The sequence below is a fragment of the Neopsephotus bourkii genome, unplaced genomic scaffold, assembly GCF_033783945.1.
Source record: "Neopsephotus bourkii isolate Nb327-2 ecotype Australia unplaced genomic scaffold, CSIRO-AGI_Nbou_v1 NB_107, whole genome shotgun sequence".
In the NCBI taxonomy this organism is placed as follows: domain Eukaryota; kingdom Metazoa; phylum Chordata; class Aves; order Psittaciformes; family Psittacidae; genus Neopsephotus; species Neopsephotus bourkii.
Genome location: NW_026900624.1, coordinates 14,607,439 through 14,613,887, shown reverse-complemented (window position 1 = coordinate 14,613,887; position 6,449 = coordinate 14,607,439). Strand labels below are relative to the sequence as shown.

The 6,449-nt window shown below is 44.6% G+C and overlaps 1 long non-coding RNA gene across 1 annotated transcript; it reads right to left on the bottom strand.

The window, feature by feature from the left end:
• Positions 1–5,732, bottom strand: LOC133217473 (uncharacterized). The gene is made up of 2 exons (XR_009726881.1): positions 3,049–5,732; positions 1–921 (listed from the first exon to the last, which is right to left on the bottom strand). It is a non-coding gene; the product is annotated as an uncharacterized LOC133217473 (long non-coding RNA).
• Positions 5,733–6,449: the final 717 nt, after the last annotated feature.

The window sequence follows — 6,449 nt, the reverse complement described above, 5'->3', positions numbered from 1 at the left end:
GACAGTAGACAGCAGATTTAATATGTTTTTGCAATGTGATATGGCAGCAAAAATCATGCAGTTAATTTAATTTGGGGTTGTAAAGGCAGAGACCTCTTCTCAGAGATATAGGCAATAGTCCCATTTTTTAATATAGTGGTGAGACCGCAGTTTGAAGACATGTTTAGTTCTGGACAACTCAGTGCTAGCTAGATGTCAACAACTTGGAGGGAAATAAAAAGAAGAGCAACATAAAATGATAAAAAAGCTGGAAGGGATTGCAGTGTGTGTAGTTTGCCCAAATAACGACTGTGAAGAGCATCATGGGAATTGCGTATGAGAACTTCAGGGGTGCAGAAGCACCAGGGAATGAGAAAGATTGTTTAGGGTTGTCTGAGGGAGTATAAATGGTTTACATGTAAATTAAATTAAGCAGAGGAAACATTAATCTACAAGCCTGGAAGATGGCACCCCAGAGGAGCTTCCTATCACCTGGTTTGCACAAGACAGGAGTATGGCACATAAGAAACCTGACTGCAGGAAGGGATTAGATGAGGGCAATATGCCTTGGAACTGTTTAACTGCCTGCTGACTGGAGTATCTGCAGAGCAATAGGTCTCAGCCCAGTACACAGTGGAAACTTTCCCTTCTCTACACCATTGGTGGAGACACTTGTAAACTGAAATACCCATGCTTAGTTCCAGCAGGTGACCATGGAGTGAGTGCTGTATTCAGAGTGGCTGGAGGGGTGTATTGTCAGAATTTTTCCCTTTTACCACTGGGATTTTCTTGTGACATCACTGGCTTATCATCTGGTAAGAACAGTTGTGGTGGCACTCCTGTGTTTTAATATTGGCATCATAATGTTTCCTGGATTATGCAGACCTATGAGTAAATGTCCAGAATGGCGCTTACCTCTCCCGAGAAGTCTGTGGCATACAGCTAATTGGAAAGAAAAAAATCAGAGCCCTTATTATTCCTTAGTTAGAGGGGTGATATCAAAATAAGTCATTTTTGCAACATAGAATCATAGAATAGTTAGGGTTGGAAAGGACCTTAAGATCATCAAGTTCCAACCCCCCTGCCATGGCCAGGGACACCTCACACTAAACCATATCACCCAAGGCCTCGTCCAACCTGGCCTTGAACACTGCCAGGGATGGAGCATTCACAACCTCCTTGGGCAACCTATTCCAGTGCCTCACCACCCTAACAGGAAAGAATTTCCTCCTTATATCCAATCTAAACTTCCCTTGTTTAAGTTTTAACCCATTACCCCTTGTCCTGTCACTACAGTCCCTAATGAAGAGTCCATCCCCAGCATCCCTATAGGCCCCCTTCAGATACTGGAAGGTTGCTATGAGGTCTCCATGCAGCCTTCTCTTCTCCAGGCTAAACAGCCCCAACTTTCTCAGCCTGTCTTCATATGGGAGGTGCTCCAGTCCCCTGATCATTCTTGTGGCCCTCCTCTGGACTTGTTCCAACAGATCCACGTCCTTTTTTATGTTGAGGACACCAGAACTGCACACAGTACTCCAAGTGAGGTCTCACAAGAGCAGAGTAAAGGGTCAGGATCACCTCCTTCGACCTGCTGGTCACACTCCTTTTGATGCAGCCCAGGACACAGCTGGCTTTCTAGGCTGCAGGCACACACTGCAGCCAGCTCATGTTCATTTTCTCATCGACCAGCACCCCCAAGTCCTTCTCCGCAGGGCTGCTCTGAATCTCTTCTCTGCCCAACATGTAGCTGTGTCTGGAACATAGTCAACATAGGAAAGTTGACTTAAACTTGTACCTGTAACACCTTTATATCAGTCTGTACCATCATATGTTCTGGCCTGCCTGTTACACAGAAAAGCAGGACTTGACAGTATAATACGTTCCTCCCAAGCAAGGGCTGGTACAGCATGTTGCTGCTCATCCTGGATGTGCTACACACACATTGCTGGGAGGCGGGGAGGGAGGAGAGAATGAGGGCAGGGAAAGGCCATGCTATTTTATAAACGTCCTAGAAGGGGTTTGAACGTCTGTTCTTATTTGGTCTATACTTTTTAACACCACCCCTTAGGGAGTCATATGCAGTGATAATTACCTGTCCAACCATACACAGAGCACACAAAGGTATAGCCCCTGTAACTGTTGACCTTAAATGGCCTTTCTGTGTATAGAAATGTCACCCGTCTTCATGAAGGAAACATTTCTGCTTACTTGTTGAAATGAAAACCATGGCCTAACACAGATGAGCATACAGCAAAGTGTACTAACGGTTGGGTTTAAGATAGTCTTGTAATGAATTGCTGAAGCATATGCTAAAATTAATTCATCACACCCCCCTAGTTTATGATGAACCTCTGCCTGTTTTATTTGCACTCTGCCTAATGGCCCATCTTTCTCAGGACAACATACATTAAAAACCTCCCTGTAATTCCATGTTTTTACCTTCCAGGCTATGTTCAAAGAACAGGAAAAAAAAAAAAAGAAAAAAGAAAGGAAGTGTTTTTTCTTTTAAATGTAGCTCTTGTCTAAGTGCTAGGACAGGCACTGTCAGCTCTGAAAATTCGAAATTAATCAAACAATTAACAATTGATGTCAAGTGACTTGCCATGACTGGAAATGAGAGATGCTGCATTCATTTTAGCTCTGCAAGAACCAAAAATAGCTAACCTGATTTTTATGGACAGCAAGATTATTTTAAACCTTTTGGAGAGGAGAAAAGGAAGAGTTACAACTCCTATTAAACTGATTTCTTCAAATCTCCCATTGCATGTTGCATATGCTTTAGCAAAGGGTCAATCTGTAGAGAGGGCCATGCTGGAAGAGCTGCTGTGCTTGAAGTTCACACCCTGCCTTGACCTGAATGAGACTGAAAGCATACAGAAATCCTGAGAGGGCAAAAGCTGAGCTAAAGTTTTGCTTTCTCTTCCCCATGTGCCAGCATAGCGCTGCACTGCACTGCTTGAATAAACAACCCAGCCGAGTGGGAATTACATCACCTCAAAACTGTGGTTTCCTTTAAACATTAAAAAGAATGGCAAGTATTTCCATTCACCTAATTATCAGTATTATCACCTCTCTTCACACCTCCTTCTTCTCCAGCATCTAACTGTTGGGATGGTAGGGACTTCTCTGCCTCTTCTCATGAGCAGAGAATGCCTTTGAGACTCAGCTGCAGCCATTTGCTCTTCCTTGTCTAAAGCCTCTTGACAAGCTCAGGAACTTCTTCAGGAATCAGGAAGGCTTTATGGGGTGGTTGAGGAGCAACTCAGCACATTCCCTCCATAAACATTTATTTGGAGAATTACAGCGTACATATTTGGGCTTTCCATGGTATTTTGACTCTTATTGCCAAAATGGTGGATACCTCTGTAAAAGAGAGCAGTAACTTCTCCTGCAGCTTTGCGACCTCAGCCAGGCAGACATGAGCCTGACTGATACTTACATGGGAAATCAAACATGAAAAGCAAAGCCCTGCAGAAGCTGGGGCTGGTGACTCACGAAGAAACTTTTTTGGTTTTCCTAAACTGCATGGAGTTCAGCAGCTCCCTACTTACCCACCTCCTGGCTCTCACCTGGACAACCTGGGACAAATAAGAACATAGGAACCTGAATTCTGTTCCCGACTTCACCTCTGACACCCTGCAATTTTGGAAAAGTAGTTAAACCTCCTGAGACTCCATTAACATCCTGAGCCTCCTTTTTTTTTTCCTATTTATGAAGCTGAAAGATCATGCTGAGCCTTGCAAGAACTACTGGAATCTTTGATTTTAACAGCGCTTGTCAGTGCCAAAAGGACTGTTAGCGGTACTACAGGGCTAATTTCTTCACAAGGGAGGGAAACTCACTGTGGTACAGGTATTTTGGGTACAATTATTGCCCCTGGAAGTACTCAGATATCATTGCATAAAATTGTAAGCAGACAGATCTTTCAGATGGGATCAAAACCAGAGGCCCTGACTAGTTATTAAAAGACATAACATTTTTAAGAAGTCCATATGTTAGCTTTTCCATGTTCACCCTGTTCCAATTTGGATAATTACATTCTGACTCCTTATAGCAGGGTGGCTGACCTGCCTGGCCCTACCAGCTGTATATCCAAATCTTCATGTGGCCCAGAGCAATATGACACAACCCACATAATTCAAAGTGCTGCAAGAAAAGAGGATCTCCAGGAGAGTTCATCGAAAGACTCCCTCCCCTGAATGAGAGCAGATCCACAGCTCATAACACAGTTCGGCAGCTTAAAGGGCTGGTTATAAATAGTGAAGTACCTAGTAACATACTAGTTACTAATAGTAACCTGCATTTCTATTTTATCATTAACAAAGAAAAACATTATACCCCTGACAGCATGTGGAGAATGGGCTTGCCCTAGAATCAAGCAAGAGAAGATGCTGAAGCTCACATTCTCCACTTTTCCCTTGGAGATCACTGGTGCTCTCTGACCATCTCCTTTTTTCATTTGTAAACTCAATGATACTTCACTGTGCATAGCAAATCTTGGTGACCACAGAATCCCAAACCACAGAAAGAGCAGTATCTGAGCCTTGATCAGCTTCCTGACACAGCAAAGAAGAGGAGAAGCATATGCTGCAAACAATTTTTTCATCATGGGCACAGAAAATTTTCCCAAACCCAAGATAAGATGCCATTTCCAGATGGAAAGAAAAGTGGTGGCAGCTCCAAGCAGCCCTGAACATCTGGCCTAATTTGCATTTTAGATGCCAATCTGACTCATGGATGGTGTCAGCAGCCACTCTCCTGGCCCTCACATGGGCAGCCCTGTGCCAAGACACTGCTGTCTAATGAAGCTAATTCTCCAGACTTAATGGATGCAGAGGGGAACCTGTCCTTTCCCCATCTCTTCAGAGGTGCTGGTGGCACCTGGGCCCTGATGCAGAGCTGTGAGGGGTGCCAGAAGCACCAACCCCAGGGGCAGAAGACAGTCATGGCCGGGGATGTTCTGCATGGCTGAAGGTGCCCACCCCTGAGAGTCTGTGGTCTGGGGGCTACTGGGGGAGCTGGCAGGAGGATGTGGGCAGGCAGGGGACAGGAAAAGGAGCAGAGAGGACCTAGGGCACCATCTGGTGGCTTCACTCACTGCCTACCCCAAATCCCTGTCTCACAGGGTCACAGTATTGCATTAGTCAAGGGCTGAAGGAACACCAGGTCTTTCCAAGAGGCAGCTCTACAGGAAGACATCCGTGCCCTTGGTGCAGACTTATGCACCTTTATGGCACTGCTGGATGGGACAGTGGTGCAAACCAGAGCCGTGGTAACCATTTCACTTGGATGCTGTTCAGTCAAGCACCTCCCTTGATTAAGAGCCAGCCCTAGCCAGGTATTTAGAGGTGATTTCCACTAGTGACACCCCTGAGAAGGAAAAAGGAGTAGAAGTTGGAATCAGTAAAGAACCCCTTGGGCTACACCTTGGATATACATTTCATTGTCATTATCCACCACAGCAAGGTCTTTCTTATCTACAGATAAAGGCAAAATATAGTTGGCGTGTTTCATACATCTGGACAGTACCCATGCAATTGCTTTGTCCTCTGCAGAAAAGGATGAAACCAACAAACCAAAGAACCACTCATGTGCACCCCAGGTTCTGCCTTCTCAAATTAGGATTTGCAGTGAAGCATTGTGAAGGAGTTGTTTTAAAGGGACTAGGTGACTTCAGTATTGCCAAGGCCCTTTGCAGCAATACCAGCTAAGACAACAAGTGAGGATGGTCACGGTGAGATACTGCATTTCTCAGGACCTGGTGGAGATGGCAAAGGACCTTGGTGCTAGCATGGCACCTCCTTTAGAAGGTGTCAGGGCAGCTCATTTCCACCTTGCGCCACTGCTTACTTCAGTAGCGGGTCTCCACTTCCATGAAATCCTGTCAACACAAAAGGATAATTCAACACTTGGAAATCAAAGTTTACACCACTGTAACCTGCAAGCACGCTCTGTGCACAACAGCACTATGCTGGGGGAAGCAAGTGGAGCTGAGCACATTAGGGGCACAGTTTTTAAGAGGAAATTCAATATTTACTTTAAAGCAAAACATGTAGAGTGAACACAATAAGCTAGTCATCACCTCTCACCTTTGGGGAGCCGGGAGAGCCCATCCATTTTTTTCTTGTTTAATTGCTCAATACTTAAAAATTAGCTCCTTTCCTCCTGTTAGTAATACTCATTTTCTGTGTCTATTCTCATGAGCCATAGAGCCAGGTAAGACAAAAAGACCAAATGGCTGCCTTTTTCCTGAACAAATCTCTGCTACAAAGTAGCTATACCAATTTTATATGAATTATATTTCCTAATCTCTCCTGCCTGTGCCTGAAGGCATTTCCTCATACCTCCTTGGAACACTTCATACCATTTAAAAGCATCCCTCTTTATACCTTTCCCTGTCACACATTCCAATGCAACTGTGGCTGCCAGTGGCACACAGTGTTAAAGAAGTGATACTAGCTTGTGGCTAC